Genomic DNA, 25,363 nt, shown 5'->3' on the forward strand with positions numbered 1-25,363 from the left:
TTTTTCCCCTTTATTAGACAAGAAGAAGGAACAAATTTCCCCTTCAGCGGAACTATATGCAAAGATATGCTCACAATACAAAAAAGATCCTTTAGAAATTGCTTATGGAAATCATGCTAGTTATCCATCTAAAGTACCCAACTGTGTGTATCATAAGTAAGAAGTATGCAGGTCTGTTCCACTTTGTTTATGCAACCAGTGGCCCATTCAAATCCCACCTTTAAATGGAAGCCCACTAGCAAATCTGTTCCGTAAATGAGCTCTGTGCTGTGGACTTCCATTTAAAATCTACACTGCCGCTTTGCCACTGCTGAGAGTGCTCATTAGCTTCAATCAGTAGCTAAGGATGGAGGCTAAAAACCTGAATCACAGGGAAAATGTAAGCCATCATTTAGGCATGAAGAAGATATCTATCATATCTGGTGAGGGAGCACATTAGCACCAGTCATCTAACCCTGCCCCACCTAGAACAATTGCCTCCACTCCTCCTCAACCACAACAAGCCCTCCTACACAACTATTCATTGCAGGAGTAAGAAATTTTATAGTGGCTACTGCTGTGGAGGAAAACTGCTGAAAGTCTAGCCTCCGCCCCCAAACCAGTGTGCGCTATTATAGGCCAGGTCCAACTGCTCCTCCACCTACAAAACTGTTACTGGCATCAGCTCACCAAGTCAAAGCCTGTTCTTCCTATGCTAAAGCTGAAAACAAATGCCATGCAAGGCAAGTCAGCTTTCCATATAATAATAAATCAGGCTGGTCTGCCTGTATAGTACACAGGAGAGACACTTCTAACTTCGCATGAAATTTCACTATTCCCGTCTGAAAAAATACGGTTCCTCTTCCCACTTTAAAGGCTTCCACCCTCCTCTGCTTCTCTTCCCACCAATCTTTATTTGGCTGCTTTTCCAAGGGCAGACAAGAATGCCGGGCAATTCTCTGAATCTCTTATTTTGAGAGAACAAAATATCTTTCCCCCCATCTAAGAGAACTGATGCACTCTGCTGGCTTCAAACTCTAAGAACCATTCTGCTGAAGCAGCTGTTGAATAATTTATATTTCTTAGAACTGAGCTGAGTATATGTACATTTTTGCTTTGATATATACAGTATAGTTGTTTTTCCTTACTTTCCAATGCCATCTTGGTTTTCACTTAAAATTTCAAGGTAGGAAAATTTGAAAGGACTTCAGAGTCTGGGAAAATGATTTGGGTTTAGGAAGAGAGAAAGGCAGTGCTCTTTTGCTTACCCCCCCCCCCCCCCCTTACCCACACACACACACACAAATGAAAGGAAAAAAATCCTGAACAGCTTGTAATTAGCAGCTCTGAAAAGTTAAGGTTTCTTCAGTGGCACACAGCATGCCAAGTAAACCTACAAGAGATTCCTTAGTTTAACACGCCTGAAGCTGGACACAGTTCCCCTAAATAAAAGCACAGCTCACACTAACAGTTGCAGTATGTTAGTGGCTGGATGGTTACTTTACAAAGAATTATAAAGTGACACAGCAGTCTGGTTGAAAAAAACACACACCACGCTTTGATGTTTTTAACCACTAACTTCAAGAGGACCAACAGAGACCTTCCTGTTTTTATTGCAGCCCCTCTATCATTCCTCCCCCTGCTCCCTCCCTCCGCTCCCACTGTTAGATGGAGGACTGTTATCTTTCAGTCACTTTGTAAGGTTGACTTGTTTACAGACTGGATGTCTCTGTTTAGAGGCCTATATCAGAGAACAAACAGGGCAAGTGTGACTTCCTAGAATCTGAAATGTGATTCTTTTTCCTCTTGGGCAAGCAGGAGTGGCAAGGGAGGGGGAGAAGAAAGATCCCATAATTGTCCTTCTCCTGGTCTGTTTTCCCTCCAGGTTAAATGCACACACCTGTATTGCACCAAGGTATTTTAAATGAGCCAACTGCTTAAAAGTCAGCTTAGCACAACTCCACAAAAATGAACAGCAATTGTCTCAGCAAAAAACTGGTCTATTTCAGAATCTGGTTCACGAACAGTAAAATCAATGCTAGACAAAGGCTTCTCTTAAAACTACTATTTTTAAGGTTTCATATTGTAGATACATTTAGATGTTCATTTAGGGAACCTTAAAAGCTTATATCACATTTTACAGGGGACATTTAAAGGGTGTCAATGGGGTAATTATAAGCATACATACACTAACGATGAAATTTTAAAATCTATTAATAGCATGAGTTTGGGTACTCCTTATCTTGAATAATATTTTACCTCAGGCAGGGCCTTTACCCAGTCAGTAAAAATAGCCTTTAATAAGGTCCTCAAATGACATGATAGACAGTTTGCTTATATTACTAATAGCAGATTTCTTTTCGTTTCTCCATGACTCTTGGGTTATAAACACTCCAGACAAGGTATGGTTCATCCTTACTAAGGGTGTTTTATTTTTACACTGATTTTTTTTTTTTTTTTTTTTTTAAATCGTAGGATTCATTTTTATAAGTCTTTGATTTCAAAAGGCTTTCTTTCACACAAACGCACTTGGGAGCACAATGGACTTTTAAAGGGTATACAAAGAGGCACATCACACTCATTCCTGCAGTACTTCATGGTGAGAGGGTAAGCCAGCCAGTTTTGAGCTTGATCTAACTAGGCTCTCTTGCATGTTGCTCACCAAAGGAGACTAAAATACATTTGAACTCAAGAAAAGGTCAAGATTTAATTCAAATGAAATCTAGGAAGTCAACCCTTTTAGAACAACTCCCTCCAAATAAATAGAACAGACAGGACAGGAAAGATTTTGCGTGTGGCTCTTCTTTCAACATCCAGGTCCACATAGGTGGGACCGTAAGACCCGGGCACTTAGTTAGACATAGCCCAGTTACTCTGTGAGGAGCAGCAGCAGTGCCCAGTCCCTGCTGGTTCCCTGCTGGGTTCTTCACACCTGCTCTGAGCCCTGTCTGCTCCTTGTTCCTCACTACCGTCTGAGGCAGAGTTGGCCAGTCTTCACTGGGACTCATAAGTGCTGTGACTTCTGGTCCTTATTCTCTCCAACATCCCCAGTACCTTCCCAGCAGAAGAGTGAGTTCCCCTCCCTCCGGGGATTTCTTCCCTTCTTATTGATAGCTCACATCACAGCTTTGCAAACCAAGGGCTGGAATAACTGCTGCCTGCCACACACCTATGCTGTGCAATAAGACGGACAATCCAGTAGGAGGTCTGTCAGCTCAAGTGACTGAACTTTTGAAAAAAAAAAAAAATAAAAAAAAAAAAAAAGAGAATTTGGTCTCTGATGGAGTTTGGGTACAACTTACTTAAGCAGTAAAAAACACAGTATCTAATTCAATTTAGCTGAACTGCAACTAATGTATCCCACTGCCTCTCTGCCCACTGCTAATAGCAGTGCTGTTTCTCCTTAGCTGGCCTAGTTTGAAAGCATCCAAGGTTACAAGTCTTTTGGTTTTCCCCCATAGAAGCAGATTTACATGTATCTTGCCAGAGACCACCTGAATCCTCCTAGCCCCTCCAACACACTATGTTCTCCTTCCACTTTCAGGGTTGGCCTTGCAGGAGGTGCTGGCATGTGCCCTTATCTGGAATTTCACACCTGCAGGGCTTCCTCAGCCCCAACTGCACAGCTCCCTGTGTGCGACGTGGGCTTCTCCCTCTGCGGTCTTGTTGCTCCGGAAGCTGTGGGCAACAGCAAGCTCGGTACACTCTGCTCCTGCCAAAAAGCAAGCAGCAAGTGAGGAGACAGACTAACCCTTCACAAAGCGCCAAAGCCTCCCGGCACAGCTCTGTGTAAAGGGAGTGCAGAGGTTGCGGCCATTCTGTTTTGTTTCAAACTAAACTGCATGGTCCATCCATACCCCTTTCAGTTTTTGGTCTCATCTCAGGAAAACAGGGGAAATTAAGCTATATGAGTAGAAGGTGGTTTTTAATCACAACCACTTTTTCCTTGGAGACCAAAAGCATATGTTTGAATTAATGGACTCTTTCCATTAATCACAAAAGGCCTAGGATAGCTGCAAGAGATGTTAGGTTTTCCTCATCATGCATGAACTTCCTCCAACTCTCTTCAGCAGTTTCACATGGGGATGGTGAAGCCATTTAGTCTAACAAAAGAACTGGCTTGAATCCTGGACCAGAATTCACATACACATTAATTTATGTTTCTGGCATTCAGATATGATTAACTCTTCTTCTGTTCATTTTAGACAGATTCCTCCTTTGAGAATGGCTGAAAAAAAATGCTTTAATGCTCAGTTCTAAGTCAGGCAAAATTTGAAACACATGCCTCTGTTCAGCATGTCCTACCGGAAAGCGTAAATGACTCTTTCCCCTGTACCTCGGTATTGTTAGACCTTATTCTGACATGTGTAGTTCTGTGTCTGAACTACAGACACTGAATTTAACTTTATGGATTCTATCGTGTAGGAGACACCTAGGCACAAGGTGACAGGATGTTTTGCTCCTTGTGCAGATCTATTCTTTACCACAGAAATCTGTGGTATATCAGACAAACTCTGCTGTGCCTGAAAGCCAAAAAAACCCTTCACAACCCTGCACAGCTGGAGAAGAGATGATCACATGCTGCTACTCATTGCTCTGAGGATAATCAAGACTGAACTTCTCACAAAATATGTCTAATTGCATGAATATACCTATCTAATTTTCAAACTAAAGATGCCCCAGTCTCAGAAAGAGTAGCATTCAGACAGCATTATTTTTTTTGTAGCTAATAAGAGCTCAAGACAGCTCAGATGGACAAGGAAATTCATGTACCGGCCTTCATCTTTCCCACTCGTTCTGTCACATTCTAGCTGGATTGCCTTCCCACATGAATTATCACACTGTGTCAGTCCCTGAGGGAAACTTCCCTCTCTGAAAGTACTAAGATAACGAGTGTAAGTCTCAACGTCTACTGAAGGAACAAGGAAGTCCCAGAGATGATGCACCTCACCCAGGGTAAAGGTATGAGAGGTAGAATTGTATCTGAGCTGGGCTGGCAAACTGACTGAACATGGGCTTCTTGAACTCTGCTCCTGTTAATAGCCAGCACAAAACACTAGTTTTTCCTTTTTTAAGCTAATTCTGCATGCTTCAGCAGTATGCCCCACAAAGTAGGGCTCACAGGCAAACGTGTTCCTAGAACATACAGTCATGTTACAGAAAGCATTGTTGTCTTCATTGCATGGTTTCCTGAGTTACTTTGCCCTGTGAAATCCAGCACAAACAAAAAGAACCTGGAACTTCAGAGTTTTTCCTGAGAGTTTGGGTGCCAGCTGTTATTTGTGTTCCTGTATGTATATCTACAGTGATATTCAAGATTACAGAGAGGATCAAAGCTATGACTCCACCAGTGGAAAACAGCTGACAGGGTACTGGGGCTGTTCCAATTCCTTTCTAAATAATGCCACTCACCTCTTCTGAGACCTTTGTTGACGTCCTGTGCCCTCCAAGACCAATTTGTTCCCACATCTCATATGCTGAAGATGTAGAAGCTCTAGAGAAGCCCCCCACACCTGCTCTGTACAGTGTCTGGGACTGCATGGCTCTATTACAATGCAAGTGCTAATTAACAGCCCAAGCAGGCTTTGTGCAATGGCTGCCAAGCTAAGTTCTCTGCCTTGTACTGAATTGTTTGCCCTGCTTAACATTTTAAGTCTTTAAGTTCATCATTTACTGTAATGTACTAAGTTATATCACAGAAATTTTAGAGTGACTCCCCTCCACAAGTTACTTTCAAACAATAAAAAGCCATCACATACTTGTTCCTATGCTCTGAGGAGTTTTGAACTTTAATAAATTAATCCTATTTAAAAGTAACTTAATGCTGCCTTAACTACATCATTGCATGAAGTGTCAATTTGACATCCTCCGTTATACGCGTTCATTGCAACTTTCACATACTGGAAATTAAGAACATTTACACTTGCAATTGGTGTTAAATAAATGCCCGTAGAGCTCCTTGGAGATTAAGCAATTAGAATAGATTATGTAGCACAAGAAAATTTGTGAATAATACAGTGTTTTGTTATTAAATTACTACCTTCATGAAATAAGATTAAAAAAAAAAACAACACACACAACAAAAACTTGCATGTTTAATACTGTAGTTAAGTTTTTAAAAGTGGCCTAGAAAAAAAATACAGATGTGTACACATGGGTCATTTGCATGGTTGGTGACAATACAGACTTCAACCCTTTTGTATCTTGTACTTCATTCAAGGTACATGAAATCTTTAAGTACATGTAGAATAGTATGCAAGCAATAGTCTAAGTGTAAATACTTAATACACTCTAGCTCCTTGCATGTGACAGCGTGTATCTTATTTATTTGAAGTGCACCATGCACACACACACCTAAAGTAAACTGAAAATAACTACCTTCATTTGCCCTGTAATGTGTATGGCCAGTACTCACCGAAATGATTGGTTATATACCAAAATTAAAGAAGTGGGCAGGCTGAGAAGAAATGGACAATGAATTTTATGTCTTGAAGTTCAAGGTTAAAGTGAGCTCAATTCACTAATGCTAAAACTTCATAAGCAGTGTAGAGAAAAAGGGGGCACATTACCTAGATAAAGTTGTGTGCCTAGCACATGGAATTCAACATAAACATATAAAAGGCAGGCATTAAAAAAAAAAAAAAAAAAGTAGGTTTGGGAACAGAGTGCAGTTTGGAGTCACACCCTGAGTTCTAAAGTCAGCAGAAGTACAAAAACCCATGCTGACACCCACATGGGGGTCATCCCCCCCGCACCCTCCACCATACCAAAAACAACCCCTGCTCACCGAGGTCACCACCAAAGCCACATACACTCCATACAAAGCAGCTCATTGTAACCAAAAGCTTCCTAGAGCTAGTTGGTGCTGGGATACAATGAAGGTGGTGTAAGATGTGAACTAGTTGAGGTGGCATTTATTTCACAGGAAAAGAGGGAATCTTATTTGCAAGGGAGCAGGATTTAAGTGTCAGGCATTTAAAATAAATAAATAAATAAATAAATAAATCGGAACAACAACGACAAAAATCACAACGTAAAACAGCTGCGGGGAAGTTGTTTTTCCACTTGATGCAGCCTGTAGAGATTGTTTAAAAGGTACGCCTGTGGCTCCGAAGTCACCAGCTGCAAGAAATCCCAATCTCAGAGTGCCAGCGCCACCTTCCTGCCAAGGATTCAGTCACAGGCTCTGAAAACGGAGGCGTACATCAAGGGCTGCTAGCTTTTGCTCAAGTCCAAAGCCTCACGGCTTTCTGGCTAGACAAGACACCGGTGTGCACCGGGAGGCTGATGGTCCCACTGCCCTGACCGCCTGTCCCCAGACTTCCCCATGCGTCCCGCGCTGCAGCGCCGGGAGGAGATGGTCAGATCCCTCCCGTCACCACAGCATGCTCATGGTTCTGCTCCCCTCAGCGAGCAACCAGCAAAAAGCTCTTCCAAGGAAAAGAGTTTAAAATTCACAGGAAGACACTGGAAATTAAACTTAACCCAGCCTCCTTCTAGAAGCTGTATTTTTTTTTTCTTAATGTTAGAAGACAGCCTTTCTGCTGAGAGAAAAAAAAAAAAAAAAAAGTGTTTTCTTGGGTGTAAAGACTTCTCTCAGTAATTTGCTAAGTCAGGGGAAAAAAAAGTTTCTCCCATACAAGTAATTTTTCCAAAGGAAAACATCACTGCAGCAAGACTTTAAAAAACAAACAAGATGTTAGTGGGTGTTAAAAAGATTACCTAAAAGTAACATTTAGGTCTAGTAAAATGTCATATTTCAGGGACTTAAATATATATATTCCTCACCACTCAGAACCAGGAATTCACCTTTAAATCAGCAAGGGAAAGACTAAAACAGCCACCAGCTCCCTGGAAGAGAGGCAAAGTTCCTGGCTGATGAAACCTGCAAGCCACTAAGGAGCTCCACTGACAGGAGCCCAATAGGAAACCCATCTCTTCTTCCTGTGTAGAAAGGCCCACAGCTACAATTGGCAAATCATCTGCGTGAAAGGAACCAGCAACACAAAAATTGCATCTCAAAGAATTTTGGAGTTATGAAGTGTGCCAGAATGGGTGTCCTTAAAGCTACAATGTGCTGTTTAGGTATAGACATGGTGCAGAACTGGCGTCAGCAGAGGAACCGATTCTTTTTTACGGTCTCAAAGTGGAGTAAATATGACATGAAAAGACATATACTACTCCAGGCAAGTAAATTCTGAGCTTCTCCAGCTTATTCCTCTGAAGCAACTGCCACCAAGGGCTTCTCTCGATGCCACCTACAACAGAAAAATAAATCTACCCCTCTGAACCATTTTAGGTGCTTGAATCATTTATTTCAGATACCACAAGCATAATTTCACTTCAGTAACCAGATAGTACAAGTAATGGCCTACACATTTTTATATGTCTCCTTTTCCTCAGTTTCTACCTCAGATGGATGTGGAAACAAAGTCCCACAGCAAATCATGACATATTTCTGTTCAAGTGTAACTTCAATACTAAAACATTCCAAAGCAATGAGTTTCTTCTTTAATACAGTTTTGTAGACAGCAGTGCATCAGATGATTCAGATAAGTATCACTGGATACACATCAAAAAAAAAAAAAAAAAAAAAAGGAAAGGCCCTTGAACATTTCAAGACTTGCTCTCCCCTGCAATCCTCAGGTTAGAAGTGGAATAGCAACCACTGCAAAAGGATGTGACCTTTTAATCTCATCCAGGAATTGGCACTTGCCTGTCCTCGTTACATGGATTAAAGGCATGTGACGACTGAGGAAGAGATGAAGTAGAATTAAAGGGCAGTACATGCCTAGGTTACCCATCTCTGTGAATATGCACAAAACCAGATTTATCAGCAAAGAAAGGAGTTTGGATTGTACTTCATAGCAGAGTAGACTGCATGTGGTATTAAAATCTCTCACCTATTTACCCATCCACACACTATGAATTTTAGCTACTTCATTGCTGAAGCTATTAGTGAGCTGTCTACCTTCTGAACACACTGAAATTAAAGCCAGATCACCAGCATTACAGATTTTTGTATGTAAAAATGTATAGACACACACACCTGCAATGAGTATTTAGATAAAGGGAAGAAAAAATGCAAATGAAGAAATAAAAAGACAAAGATAAAGGAACTTTGGATGAAGACAGAAGACACACAAATATAACAGCATGAGAATTTGTCAAATAATATTAATAATAATTAATAATTAATAATAATAATTAAGTATTTTAAACTTGCAAGTTTTGAAAATGTCAATTATTTACGCTCAAGTTGGAAATACTGTACTTCACAGTGCTTGTCTTGATCTGAGGGACATTCAGTCTGAATACATTTAGCTGCTTAAAAAGCAGCAGCAGCAGTTTGAGCTCTGAAGTGAGTGTGTACGTGTGCCCTCATTGGGGCTACTCAGCAACTGCATGCCCCGTGAGCTCTGCTTGCACAACACAGTCAAGGAGCAGTCACACCATGATGGATGGCTGAAATACATTCACACAGTATGAACTGGAATGTCACAGCCAGCACTCCTGAAGGAGTGGTAGGGTGCAGGGAAAAGGCGCTGACATGCCTTGCACCCAAATCCTGCTGTTTCTCCCTGCTTAGATCCCCAAATCACCCTTTCTATCACTTTGGGAAGCTCCTTCTCCCTACCTAGTGGATGACTCCAATAGCTAAAGCTGAAGCCTCCTGCAACCCTACCCATTTCCTGTCAGGAGCGTTCCTACATACATATAAATGTATAATATGTATATATATATTTAATATCAATTACAGGGAAGACAGGGCAGTCTTTCAAATGTCAACATATTGTACAAACAGGAAGTGGCACTGCAGCAACAGGTCATTAAAAAAGTCTGCAGACCAACCAAGAGTCAGGAAAGTCATCTGAAAAAAATGACAGAAAAAAAAAAAAAAAAATCAGGCCTTTCTCACCACAGTTGGCACATCCTAAATCTCACAGTTTCATACCCTCACAGAAGAGAAAGACGTGTTTCATGAAATTCATGAAACTGCCAGAGTAAGCAGCTTTATAAATAATCACATATTTTCACCATACCTTTTCCTATGACTCCCTATCACTTAATTGCCTCTACTGTTTTGCTCCCTCCTTGATACAAGCAAAAATCCTATGGAGGGTGGGGAGTGGTTGGGGTCTGAAGAGAGTCTGGTCAGAAAGCAGTTTCACATATTCTCTTATTTGTTGGAAGCCTTTCCATTGAAAAGACATCCTGAAATCACTATCCTGCTTTCCTCTCCTTGAAGGCTTTAATTCCTTCCCCCTCCCTGCCTTGCACCTTGAAATGACGTTACAAGGAGAATCAGGACTGATTTCTCAAGAAGCTGATGTGGGATCACAAGCATAGGCTGGCAGCTAGAGGTAATCCAAGGGGAAAAAAAAAAATAGTTCTACCCACCTCAAGTTCTTGTTCATGACAGAAGTACTGGGTAAAGATAGAAAAGCCCATCACTTGCAGCATCACTGTGGGCTTACTCATCTAAGAGAGCATCCCCATCAATATTTCCTATCGCAAAAACAGCTGAATGTGACATATCCTAGTTTGACTGAGAGATCTGAATGGCAGCTCTAAAAAAAAAAAAAAAAAAAGTGAAAACAAAAAACAAAATAAAATTTAAAACCATCGTCCTTACCCCCAGTATTCACCACTTTATAACCCAGGCTATCCCAATACAGCATGAGTACGCAAACCACTGGCTATGTTTTTTTTTTTTTGTTTTTTGTTTTTTTTTTTAACATCTACATCTGCTTTTCATTTTCTTAACAGGAAACCAACGTGATTTCCATGACAAAGGAGGATGCTGGTGTTATACTCTCATTTATCTGTCATGTGTACGCTTGGCAGCATTTGATCTTTATTCTCTAGACACTTAAGAAATAATCTAGGAATTATTGCTTCTTGACAATACAAACAAATAAGGGTATCTATAAATAAACCTGCAGTAAGGAGGGAGAGGAGGTTTGCTTAGTGCCCACAGAGGGACTGTTTCAGGGCTCATCCCCATTTATTTTTTGGCCACTGCCACACTGGAGAAGTCACTTTCTCATCGGAGCGATGAGTGTGCCCCTTGGGGAGAGCCTGAACACCTGGAGCATGGTCCACTTGTGCAGAGGACCCCAAAGAAATCTAAGGGCTTCTTCCCCATCATAGGCACATTGTCCAGTGCCTCAGAGAAGTGTGAGCATGGAATTGGGGTGGCAGGGCTGCAGCCAACAAGCCACACTCCTTCCAACCTCCTGCAGCATGCATGGAGGGTGAGTATGGTGCACCGAGGAGGAGGGGGAGTGAAAGAAAGGCCGCAAGCAAGCTGCTTATGCTCATCTTGACTTAATGAGCCTCAGCTTGGAAATCCAGGAAAAAGAATAGCGTTTAAACAAACTGCAGGCATGAAAACATTGTTTAACATTTATGCTATACTTATGAAGAGCATTCTCACTAGAACCCACAAAAAGCAGCTAGAATTTTATTTTTTATTTTTAAGTGAGGAAGTTGTCGCTGTTTCTAGGATCTCCCCATAGCTGTTCTTGTTTGTTTTGGGCCCAGTCCAAGCAGCTCTTGGAGCAAACATCCGGAATGCCTATTGACTCCTATAAAAGTTGAATCAGGGCTATGGGGAGTAACAGATACAACCCACCAAGCCTTTTTTTGAAGTCTATGGAAGTACTATCAAGCCCATTGATTTACATGGTACTAACAAGATATATTTCAAGAGGCACAGCCTTTCTTATTTTCTTATCATTCTCTTTCCTTCTATGCAAAAATATTGATGGTTACTGCAAGATACATTTGTAAAGAAATCTTCACATTTCATCAGAGCAGATTCTACAAGAAAATCTTGTCAAGACAGAAGATTAAAGACAGTTGTTAGAACTGTTTCAGTTTAAATATATTCACTGCTAAATGATGAGGTTGACCCTGCAAATGCTTCATAATGGCCGGGATTTTCTTGGAAGCGTAGATCACAAATCAGTTGAGTGCACATTCCAGGGTCATTTATAGCCAGATCCAATTAAAATAAAATGGCATATTGCCTACCTCCCCATGGCATCCAGAGGCTGTAGGTGTCTCAGATTTCTATATGGTTAATGAGAATTAGGATCCTCAGTACATGAGCTCGAGCAGCCTTTGCACAAGAAGGCACAACCGACATAAGTGTGTTCAGCATGCAGCTTCTTGAAACAGCCCTACAGAAAATACTGTGTGAGCCATTGCTGCAGACACTGTCCTCCCCAGGGTACGAGACCTTTGTTCCTTGCTGCAGGGAGGTATCATTCCCTATTTGAGATCAACAGCCTGGGATATCTCTTCACATAAGACTGTCTTGCTTTTCAAACAGTCAAGGAGAGGTTGTCCTTTTAAATGACACTTGGTACCCTAAGCCATATTTAATGCAATAACTCTGTGGTTGGAGCATTACCCTGGAAAGTAGGAACCTGGGCTCTAGTTGTTTTTAAGCCAAAATGTGAGCCATCGAAAACTGGCCAGAAAGATTAAGTGTCCAAATGAGAGTACTGAAGAGACTTAAAGTGACAATAGCTCTATTTTTGTATACGCACTTATTTATATTAATCTTAGCTCAGCTCATTTCCTTATTAAAAACAAAACAACATAAAAAAAAGTTATTTTTGTCCAAATAGACCTGCTTAAGGTTTGCCAAAACATAACGATCAAACTTTTAAAAAGCAGAGATTTAATGCCAGAGGTGGTCTTAAAAAATAAATTACAAAGACATAACAAAACAAAAAATCCTTATTTTGTAAGCTCTCTAAAAATAGAGGAACAAGAGGTTTGATCTACTTAAGCCATTAAAAGAAAAAAAAAGAATGTCTTGGCTCAAGGAGTCAAATTCATAGGTGAAAGCACCCCCCCCTTCAGGATTTGCATTTAGATTTCATTTAATAGAAAAAGAATAGGAAACTATAGTTATAAAAGTTTTATTTTTTTCCTGTCTTCATAGCTGTAACTCACATGACCGATCTCACTAAATCTTCCAAGTATTTCTATTACTAAGTGTTCAATACTGTTGAAATGATACAGTTTGGCCTACAGACAGCATTAAATCAGGAGGAAAAAAAATCATACAAGCATATGTAATAGTATTTGTGCCTTTATTGACATGTATCATGTTTCATGTCAAGCAAACAGTTGGTACCAAGTGAGGAGGACAGGAGAGGACCTAAATGAGCTTCATGAATAAAAAAGTTCTTTAAGCTTTCAGTGATTTCTTTGCATTATTTACTTTAACTGATAGAAAGAATGTGTAATGCTGATTTAAATATGTAATGCATAGAATATGTGGAAAGTTACAGTACCTGAGAGGCAGTTCTCCATTTAAACACCTATTGTTTACAGGACATATTATATGTCTGACTGTCCACTGGGAAAATTTTAACATATGCAGTTTTAGATGAATACAAGTCAAGATATTTCAGCTGTCAAGAAGCAACAATTTATCTGGGGTGAGTTCAACAATAATTTGTGCCTCGCTGAGATGCCACAAAGATTCATGGAAAAATATAGATTGGATGTCTTTCTGTTTGCCTTTGCGGGCTGGCTACATACTAGATTTCACCTCCAGTGACCTCTGCAATCGTCCCTTTAGCTGAATCATAAGTAGTGGATGATGGAAATCTTACAGACAGTATATTATGAGAAACACAGTCCAGCTATGAAGATTGAGCCACAGAAAGAGACTGCTAGTTAGCATTCTCCAATCTTCAAGCTATTATTTCATCTCACAAGCTACACACGCTTCTGTCATCTTCCACCTAAGTGAAGTGAGTTTTTACCAATGAATAAAGCAATTAAATGACCTGGCTGACTTAAATAAGCCTGTGCATATTGACTGGTCTTCTAACCCAATCTATATCTTCCTCCCATGGCCACTTTTAGTAGGTCTGGTCAAACAGAGCACAGATAGGGTTCTTGGTTTGGTAAATGCAAAAATAGCACTTTATACCATTATTTCTGTCTTATTCTAGCCTTCTAATCTGCGTTCATTGGCTTGATGTAAGAGTTGCTATTAGCAGCCCTGTTGTACATTTGTCGCTTAGGACTTCACGAGTGGAGTTCCCATCAGACTTCAAATCCGTGCCACTGGTTGAAGGCAAATCAAAAGGAATTAAGGATCCATTCAACAGGTTTCTCCAGGTCCAATGACTTGTGCTTTTACACAGTAGATAAATTGCACAAGTTCTACTCTAATAAAAAGAAACTTGCAATAAAAGTGGATCTAGAATGTTCGTTATCCTGCCTCTGTCAAAAGGATAACATCTTATTCTCCTGTCTTGCCAAGGTAAGTATTACATCAGTAATTATAGGTGTATGTGTGTGCGTGCATTCTCCACACACATTTACAAATGCAGCTTTATACAGGGAATGTATGAACATACATATGTATGTACAGAAAACCAGCTCAGTTCTCACATGGCTCACAGACAGCCTTTTCTGCCATCTAACTATGGCTATAAATGAATAATAACTCCAGGAAAAAAAATAAAATAATCTGTTTTCAGACTCATGGAAAATGTTACATTATGTTTGGCACCCATAAAAGAAAAGCAGGGTGATAAAAGAGTGGGTAGAGCAAGGTCCAAGTTCATCTGCATTTTCATGTGTGCATGCCTATTGAGATGTCCCTAGGTTCTGTTTACTTTCATAGACTCAAGCAGCACAGGTTATGATTACATTTATTCTATTTTATCACACTGTAGATATAAAGAACACATTTAGGAGTGTACCTTATAGATAATGTGTAAATATTGTAAGTATAACAATTTGGTTTTATGACCTGATCTTCATACTCAGCCTATAAAAAGTTTGAGCAAATTAGAGAGAAACCTTAATGATTTACTTTATTTTTGCAACATTCCTCATCTACTCTCCAATGAGTGAACTTAATCCTTAAGGAAATTGATATGAAAGTAAACTTACTCATAGCTTTTCACTTTGCTTCCATAAGAATGAAATCCAACAATTAACAGCTTTCTAATCTGTTCTGTCACCCATACTCCTAGCCAAAGATACCTGAGTAGTCCTGCCATCCAAAGGAGAAAAGACATGAGAGGGAGGAAGCCTTAATAAAACGAGCAGTCTTGCCCACAAAGATCTGAAACAAATTCAAAAGAGAGTCTAGTACAATGTTTTTGTTACTGAATTATATGCCACTCCTTCATCAAGCTGTCCAGCCAGAATGCATGTTGTGCTGGCTCTCTCTGCCATCCTTTCACAAATCCAGAATACTAAAGAAAAAAGTTGGGCAAAGCCAAAAAATTAGATTCAAATACTCCAAATGCAGGGAAATAAAAATATGAGATGTGTATAGTTCACGTAATGAGCTAACACACTCTTACTACTTGTGTCAGAATACCTTATTTTCATAGATCCAGGGACAAAATTAGGAAGGCCAAAGCTCATCTGGAGCTCAATCTGGCTACTGCCGTTAAAGATAACAAAAAACGTTTCTATAAATACATCAACACAAAAAGGAGGACTAAGGAGAATCTCCATCCTTTACTGGATGCGGGGGGAAACTTAGTTACAAGAGATGAGGAAAAGGCGGAGGTGCTCAATGCCTTCTTTGCCTCAGTCTTTAGCGGCAATACCGGATGTTCTCTGGATACCCAGTACCCTGAGCTGGTGGAAGGGGATGGGGAGCAGGATGTGGCCCTCATTATCCATGAAGAACTGGTTGGTGACCTACTACGGCACTTAGATGTGCACAAGTCGATGGGGCCAGATGGGATCCACCCAAGGGTACTGAGGGAACTGGCAGAGGAGCTGGCCAAGCCACTGTCCATCATTTATCAACAGTCCTGGCTATCAGGGGAGGTCCCAATCGACTGGCGGCTAGCAAACGTGACGCCCATCTACAAGAAGGGCCGGAGGGCAGACCCAGGAAACTACAGGCCTGTCAGTTTGACCTCAGTGCCAGGAAAGCTCATGGAGCAGATCCTCCTGAGAGTCATCATGCAGCACTTGAAGGGGAAGCAGGCGATCAGGCCCAGTCAGCATGGCTTTATGAAAGGCAGGTCATGCCTGACGAACCTGATCTCCTTCTATGACAGAGTGACGCGCTGGGTGGATGAGGGAAAGGCTGTGGATGTGGTCTACCTTGACTTCAGCAAGGCTTTTGACACCGTCTCCCACAGCATTCTCCTCAAGAAACTGGCTGCTCTTGGCTTGGACTGGCGCACGCTTCGTTGGGTTAGAAACTGGCTGGATAGCCGGGCCCAAAGAGTCGTGGTGAATGGAGCCAAGTCCAGTTGGAGGCCAGTCACTAGTGGCGTCCCCCAGGGCTCGGTGCTGGGGCCGGTCCTCTTTAATATCTTCATCGATGATCTGGACGAGGGCATCGAGTGCACCCTCAGTAAGTTCGCAGATGACACCAAGTTAGGTGCGTGTGTCGATCTGCTTGAGGGTAGGAAAGCTCTGCAGGAGGATCTGGATAGGCTGGACCGATGGGCTGAGGTCAACTGCATGAAGTTTAACAAGGCCAAGTGCCGGGTCCTGCACCTGGGGCGCAATAACCCCAAGCAGAGCTACAGGCTGGGAGAGGAATGGTTGGAAAGCTGCCAGGCAGAGAAGGACCTGGGAGTGATGGTGGACAGTCGGCTGAATATGAGCCAGCAGTGTGCTCAGGTGGCCAAGAAGGCCAACGGCATCCTGGCTTGTATTAGGAACAGCGTGACCAGCAGGGCTAGGGAGGTGATCGTCCCCCTGTACTCAGCTCTGGTGAGGCCGCACCTCGAGTACTGTGTTCAGTTTTGGGCCCCTCGCTACAAGAAGGACATCGAGGTGCTTGAGCGGGTGCAGAGAAGGGCGACGAAGCTGGTGAGGGGCCTGGAGAACAAGTCCTACGAGGAGCGGCTGAGGGAGCTGGGCTTGTTCAGCCTGGAGAAGAGGAGGCTCAGGGGTGACCTTATTGCTCTTTACAGATACCTTAAAGGAGGCTGTAGAGAGGTGGGGGTTGGCCTGTTCTCCCACGTGCCTGGTGACAGGACGAGGGGGAATGGGCTTAAGTTGAGCCAGGGGAGTTTTAGGTTAGATGTTAGGAAGAACTTCTTTACAGAAAGGGTTGTGAGGCATTGGAACAGGCTGCCCAGGGAAGTGGTGGAGTCACCATCCCTGGAAGTCTTCAAAAGACGCTTAGATGTAGAGCTTAGGGATATGGTTTAGTGGAGGGCTGTTAGCGTTAGGTTGGAGGTTGGACTCGATGACCTTGAGGTCTCTTCCAACCTAGAAATTCTGTGATTCTGTAGATGTGCTTTCCCCTCCTCCTGCCAAAAAGTCCTAAGACAAGAAGTTGTATCTGTGCTAATCTTTCTTTTTGCTACTATATGTCAGCAGGAAAATGGCTCACTGAAGTCTCAGGTGTTGTCACATCCTGATGCACAGTCCTGAACCTCCAAACTACATGTATTCAATCCTACCCCGTTCATGACTTCTCTCTTCCCTTCCTTCCAAGAAAAAAGCTATTAATCAATCCGGTCAACCTGTGAGCATGCGGGAGATAGCAGTGCAGACACAGATCACCTGGATTGCTGAAGTCCCACCTGAGGTTCCTGAACATACCTCCTTAGATTCACTCTCATGCAAAAGAAATGCATGCCTACCAGAGGAGAAGCACCCATGAGGAAAGCAAAGCCTGTTACCCTTGTTGCAATTGTCACTGCCTTGCAGCTTCAACAGACAGTGCTCTAGAGGCATCGTAGTGTCTATACACTGTCCAAAGGGGCAGCAGAGAACTTTTCATTATAGGAAAACCTTCCAGCTTTGAAAAGCTAATTTGGAGTTACCTCACTGAGCCTCTTGTTATAGGGGTTATGGCATTTCTTGACAGTGGAATAGCCTGGGAGCTAAGAAATACTTTCTTTCACTACCAGGTTGCTGCTCAAAACAGGGCATGCACTAACATACAACAGAGTGCTTTCAGTCCTGCTTTCAGCTCAAGACTGATAGACAGAAGTGTCTCTTCTCTGAGAACCTGTTTCTTCCCTAACGTCTTCTTGAATGTTGATGAACTACAAGCACAGTACTTCTACTGTAAGGCATGATACACCTAAACAGTTCATGTATGGATGCAAAATTTCCTTAAAGTTTCAGATATCTATCTGGTCTACGAGGGTTATTTCTGCGCAAGAGTCACCTATGAGACAAAAATAATTAATGAGTGTTTCTGAGACATCAGGAGTAGAGAAAGATAAATAAGCCATGAATCTAGCACCTTCTCCCATATCCACAAGCCTCCACAAACAACACGTATCTGATATACTTCATCAGATCATATACACACTTCCATGCTTCTATTCCCTAGGCATTAGCACAGCAAGTTTACCAAATTTTTGGCAGTAAAATGCATTCAGAGAACCCACTTTGATAAGTCAAAATCAATGGTAGCTTGCATGGTGGAGTAAGTGCACAGAACTGGATGCCTCAATAACCTGGTCAGTAACGACCTTCCCCGATACATCCTTTGTGTCATAGGTAATGAGGAGTATTTGTTATGGCCTCTGGCAAACAAGAGTGCTTTGATGAAACAACTTCATAGGAGACACTGACCTTCAGTCTTTAGTAAGATATCTCTGCCTGTGTGCTGAGGTTTGGGCAACCAAAGTACTTTTCTCATTATGGTTAGAGTAAAAACACTCCACAAATGGGCACCATTCCTATGATCTTCAGGAGAGTTTCAGTCTCCTTATCCCAGAGATTAATTTGGTCAAAAAGTGCAAAAATAAATTTGCTCTGCCATTTTTCAGTGGTATACCAGCCACTAACAAAAGCAGTTCCTATTAATGATTAAATGGGAAACTTTACAGTTCCTCTCCCACATGGGTCTTTGTAGATCTTTTTGGCAAGAGAGACAAAAAAAAATAAAAAATAAAAAATGCATAACTGCAGCTTCTTTTCCTTTAGACCAAGAACTGAGTTTTCAGTTAGCTGTGTTTTCAAATTTGGATTGGAAAAAAAGTTCAAACTCAGTTTCATTCCAGCAACTGAGTCAATATACAACATGGACCTGATTGTATAGGAGAAATAAGCATGCAGAAGGAAAAAAAAAATAAAAAATTGTACACAGAGAGCTTGCAGGGGTAATGTATGTTTGCTTGTAGAATCTGCCAGGGTAGTAGGGTAACCGAGCTCGCATGAAAGGTACATAGTAGGCCAGTTTTAATCCTTTTTTTTTAATCCTTGCATCACGCTCTGTGCAGGCCTGCATCCTGATCTTCAGGATTCTGTTTCTACAGGAACCTGGCATGCTAAAACAGACTGTGGACACAACTTATAAAACTGTTCATTGTTTTGACCAAACTGAACAAGCTATTATGTTAAAAAAATAAATAAACAAATAGTTTGACAGTACAACTGTATCTCTATTAGATAGTTCTGCTAGGATTGCTGTGCAGGTCAGGAATCATACCTATTTGCATGCAGATGGCCGCAGCTATTCTGACAGACATCTGTAGCACAGTGCTCACCTCAAAGGAGAGAAGACAGCTGAAGGAAAATTTAGCTCATGCTGAACAGTTTTCAAGTGTAAATTGATTTTACAGAGCAACATCTAAAGTGCTTTGTCTAACCTTGTTCTAATGGAGAAGCCTCAAGATCACTGAAGGCCCTAGGGGCAAGTGGCATGTCACAGATCATGTTCCATATAGCTGAACTGTCTTCTGACCCTTCTTGTGTCTAGGTGTTGCACCTAGCCTATGCTGTTCCTTGCAGCTTGCCCAAGGACTTGCTAGGAGACTGCCAGCTGGCACAGATTAAAACCATAGTAGCAGGACAACTTGGGGCACCTGCAGAAGAGCGCTCAAGGCCATGAGCAGGAGCAGTTAAGTTTCCTGCTGTAGACTGAGTTTCTCTGTGTACCACTGCATGCACAAACTCTACATGTAGTTTATCTTGGAGATCTATAGGAAGCATAGCCTACACTTCGTTCTTATACATCTTTGGCCTATCAGGTAACTCAAATGCCCGCGAGCACTTTACTGGAAGTCTAGTTTCACATGATGAGTGACCTATTTTGAGTTATTTTTCCGTTATGTAGACACAAAAATAAAACACGTGGAAACAGTAGTGAATAGCATGGAGATATCACTATAACAATTCATTTTCTTTGGAAACTGTTTCAAACAACCTACTGATTCAGCTGCTACAAAGAATGCAACATACCAGCTTTAACTTCTCCACAACAAATATTTTTCAAGAAAATCTGGTACAAGCGATCTTTCATTGAGTTAATGAAACATATATTTATTTACCCTCCACCAAAACAAAAAGACAGTTGGGGATGAAGAATTTTCAGAGTTGGAAGATTTCTTTTGCAGATGAACATAGTCCTAGCAAGCAATGAAAGAAACAGGTGGGGAGAGGATTTTTACTGAATAAGGTAGGGTGGGGAAGCATTCAGCCACTCACATGCATGAAATAGTCCAGTTTCAGAATTACATAGGTGCCTCCATGCTGTCCAGCTTTAGTCCATGGCCTCTTGCATGACAGCACAATCAGAATATAGCAGCTACATACTGTAGCACAGAGGTGTCAGCACATGGTCACCTGCTGAGGTCATTTAATACATGCCACTGAATAATCATCACTGCCTGGGTATCGAAGCTTATAGACTATATTCCTCTGACCCCTCACACCCTCACACTCCCCCCCAGAAAAGAAAAAAAAAAAAAAAAAAAAAAAAAAGATGAACCCATGACTTAAGAGCACAGCATGTCTCAGAAAACATAGAAACACAAGAGCAAAGACAAGGACAGACATCTGTTCATCTGCTTCATGTCCCCAGTCAAAGCACAGCCAGCTTAAGAGTTACATTAGGCCAATAAATACCAGTAAAATTTTAATTACCCAGACTTGTAGGATGGAATATTTTACTGCATCTCAGTTCAGCTGCTCCCATGCTTAATCATCTTTTTAAGTCCCAATTACCCTACAGCTTGGGCTCTACATAACCTCTGATTTTATGCAACAATGTTTGAAGGTGACCTTTTTACACAATACATTTCTACATAACTTTTTACATAACTTCTGCAGGATTTTTTTTTAATGTGATAGAATATAGAATTACCGTCTCCTTCCAATTCCACAGAGTATTTATGTCATATTAAAGTGCTTTGATCTCATCAAATTGAATGCAATAAAATAATTAGTAAACAGTTTACATTAGTATCATAGGTATATGAACACAATACACATGAAATGCATAAGAACACAGGCATATGTTAAGATAGGAGAAAAAAATAAAGTCAGGATGTTGTACTGCCCACAGAGATCAACCAACCAGAGCAGTATATTGCTATGGTTTACTTATACTCTAAATGAAATCTTTTAGCCCAGCCATAACCCAAAGAGTCATTGCAAAAATGGGATCATGCACTTGTGTGTTGATACCAGATTCCTCAAAAAAAAAAGAAAAGTATTTTTTGTTTCACTCGTTCACTGCCAGCACCCAAAAGCCACAAACTGTCAGATTTCAATTCTGCTGCCACCTCTGATTTTCCAGCATAACAACAAAGAGAGAAGAATCAATGTCCTTTAGTAAAGAGCTGTATAGCACTGCTTCCCATTATGCCACAAAACCTAGCAAGAAGCTTCAGGTCTCTTGCTTATAAACAAGAATAAAAGGTAAATACAATGAAGAATCCTGATTACTTTCCTCTCTACTACAAAGTTTCCAGCTATTCCTACTTATTTAAAATAAATATAAAAGATCATATAAACCTAGAGAGTACATCTTACCTTCTTTCTATTCTTCCTATTGACCTTTAGCTTTACTACTAACTTACTACAAGCACTAGAGTAACATAAGAAACTCCTGAACTTAAGAAGAAAGGAGTAGTTTGCAAGAGGTCTTTTTAAAAGTATAATGGCTTCACCTCCAATCAACCTGTATGAAACAATAGATAAGAGGCCTGATTTTAGCACAGCATTGCAGCTTGAATAATCATTTACACCTGTGCAAAACATTACCAGTTGATGAGGAAGCATTTTGCACCCACTTTGCACTCACTTTGAGCAAGTGTAAATGACTGCAAAGTAAAGGATACTGGAGGTGGGGGAAAGCTGAAGGTGTTTCAAGAACTCAATTATTATGCTATTAAAACTCAGGTGTTCCTCATAGAGTTTCACCTCTATTAAAGTCTTGATATTTATACCAAGAATAGAAATATCTGTACAAAGTACAAAGCATCAGAGAAATGTTTGTTTAAAATCATATCAAGACATGTTAAAATTCTTGTTCCTATTAGTACATTCCTTAGGAATCCTAATAATGGCATATTCATTCAGCCCTCTGAGAAAAGAATACTCAATTAGCAGAACACTAGCCTAGGGAAAAAAATAAAAATAAAAAAAATAATCTCTATTAGCAAACTGAATCAGTTCATCAAGGGATGAGAGTTTAAACCAGATGAGACCAATGGAAAAAGAGATGTGAGTCACCAGATCTGTTATCTCATCAAAGCAATATGAACTATAGTAGAAGGCAGGGAACCAGAAAGCAAAGCAGAAAGAAACAGTGAGGTGATGAAGTTATCAAAGTAGGTGATTATCTTAATATAAGAGTGGTATTATCTCAGTTTCCAACCCGATACTCATTTATTCATACCCAACTGCAGATCTTTCAGTGCAGGAATGCAGCACCAGTTGCGAGCACTTGGAGTTCTAAGGTGTTGCACAGAACAGACTGAGGGGCTGAAGGCCTCAAGTGGACATGTTCAGAGCTGCCTAATATGTGAGGATCTTATTTAATACAAAAGTATAAACAATAGTATTTTTGAACATGAAAGCATAAAAACATGTTTATTGCATACAATCTAAATAGCAGTTCAATTTAGTTTTAAGATTTTAATTTGTCTAAGTTTCACTTCTGTAGTCAACCAGTGCTATAACAGTTTTACTTTCTTAATGTGGTGTTTCACCCACAGTTAGTTTATGCTAGATCTTCAGCTGCCATAGGTGGCCATGCCTTGTCCCTGTGTCAGCATAGTTGTTTGAGCAGCTTTGTGGCAGAAGGCAGAAGACAGGGTGCTACCTTTGAAAGTTGTGCTATCTCATGCGAGTTGAAAGTGTATCTGAAACTATAGCTTAAACTTCATGAAGTGATAATCCCCCAAAGATATTCGTACCTACTCTATGAACCTGCCTATCCATTGCTTTTCAACATGGGTGATCATTTACATCAGTTCTTGGATGAAATACAAAGTTCAACAAAATATAAACACCATCAATTTATATCTAGTCAGCATAGCTGCAAATAACTGCAACAGGAACAGGATAAGCTGTTTTGTTGACTTTCAGGTTATATTCTATTAATTTTTACAGGCTCTGGACCCACAAACCTTCTCTAAGCATGACTGATTTCCTATGATGCCTAATAAGGATCAGGCACTGATTCTGACCGGGATCGTTACAAAAGGCATGGGAAGGTGGAAGGAAATTTTCTCCAGGGAAGAGTAAAAATGGCATTGCACCAAACAGAAAGCCCATAGAGCTCCTCTGGACCAACAGTTACACAGCTGGAGCTCTTTTCAGCTGCTCTGGAGACATGTACTTTGAACTATTTTTAATGTTTTATCACTTTTCCATAAAAAAATCACTTAGACTGAAACATAGTACTCAAAGATACAATATAGGAGTGTGAAGAGTTTCATAAAAATCCTTTTTAAAAAAAGAAAGAAAGAGAAAGACATATATTGTGCTTAATTTTAAGTTAAATATACACAAAAAAAACAAATAGGCTTACCAGTTTGAACTGCCTTCCCTCCCTTGTGCTTGTGGAACTTAAACAAGCTTTTATTTGAAACATGGTATTTTCCAGACCCTTAAGACCTTTGCTTGAATTAGGCATTCCTGGAATTTCTGATTTAAAATTGAAATGACTGAGTGGCAAATACAGCAGAATAAGAACACAAGTTCTGTGCTTTGGTAACTTTATTTATAGCATATTTTATTGCATGTATCAATATTAAAATCTCTCTATAAAGTTTAACTAAGGATTGAAATAACAGTACATATAAGATTACATTCCCATCAAACTATTCTGTTGTTTTCATGTTATGGCACATCACAGGACCAATGTTTCATTTTATCATTAAACAGCCACAGTTTCTTTGGGCCACAATTCACTACTGCGTTTAAGCGTGTGGCTAATGTTAGGCATGCAACTGATTCCATTGGTTTCAAGAGGACTATTCACTTTATGTTAGACAAATGCTCAAACGTTTCAATGAACTTGGGCCAAGCTCAGCTTTAAACAGAGATCCTTCTTCAATTGACTGTCTGATTCGCTATATGGGGGGGAACACTGGGCATCCTGGTGAATTGCAAAGGCTATGAACAAACCTTATCAAAAATGTTAGAGAGAAGAGAAAGGATAAAGACCAGGAGACTGTCTCCTCCAGCAATAAAATCTGTATATACCACTGATCATTTTCATTAGGATATCTTGGATTAATAATGGACCACTGGACTTAAAATTTGATTTTCCTGGCTTCGATGGAAGTATGATACATATTTAGCTTTATTTAAACACAGTCCCATCCTGTCTTTCTCCCCTCCCTTTAATTCATTTAACATGTACTCCCTTTGGTTTCATTATGGAGCAAATTTTGAGCACGTATAAATCCTGAGAGTTTTACTACCTAATTAAAAACATGTTCCTGTTCCACACATTGATGGGAAACTCATGTCTCAAAGGGTTAATTAACAGTCTTTACACATTCTGTATTTAGCTCAGGGTACAAAGCCAAAAACATAAATAATGTCTTAGACAGAAACAGGAGGTACAGATGGTTTTTAAATTTGGTTCTTAGTGCATTTACACTAGCCAGAAATATGCACTGTATAAAACCGAAACAATGACTCAGTAACCATACTTAATGTACAGTTACATTTAAAGTGTTCTTTTCCCTATTGCAATTTTGTATCTTTTAGGCTTATAAAATAATAATCATAATCATGCTGCAGTCAGATGTCTGTAAGGAAGAAGCCTTGAGATGGGAGTGCAACAAAGATAACTGAGAGACAAATGACAAATATGAAATTACACATAACAGATAATCATCTGACAAAATCTGACAAAAGCAAAATTAAGCAGAGGGGTGACAACAAAAATTAACATGCTGATTTACTAGCTCTCCCTTTACAAATCAAACACCTTATAAAATATCATTGATTTGGCAGTTTCTTTTAAGTTTAAAAGAAACAGAAATATTGTCTGAGAAAAGCAGCTCAAAACAAAAAAACAAACCAACAAAAAAAGAAAGCATCCCTCTGAGGAATAAATGTTTAAAAAATTCCATTATAACGGCAAAAAATGGAACATCAGCCCACAAGAGTCCTGCTATTCCCTCACTAGTTCTCACTTACATAA

The 25,363-nt window shown here is 40.4% G+C and overlaps 1 long non-coding RNA gene across 3 annotated transcripts in view; it reads right to left on the reverse strand.

The window, feature by feature from the left end:
- LOC311433481 overlaps positions 1 to 21,862 on the reverse strand; it is a 153,726-nt gene extending 131,864 nt beyond the window's left edge. For 2 of the 3 annotated variants that reach the window (XR_014690771.1, XR_014690772.1), the window contains exon 1: positions 21,730 to 21,862. This is a non-coding gene — a long non-coding RNA (uncharacterized lncRNA). The remainder of the gene's footprint in view (positions 1 to 21,729) is intronic. The other variant, XR_014690773.1, reaches the window with a different exon arrangement.
- Between the last annotated feature and the right edge of the window lie 3,501 nt (positions 21,863 to 25,363).

Source organism: Aythya ferina (assembly GCF_964211825.1).
Source record: "Aythya ferina genome assembly, chromosome: 3".
Classification (NCBI taxonomy): Eukaryota; Metazoa; Chordata; class Aves; order Anseriformes; family Anatidae; genus Aythya; species Aythya ferina.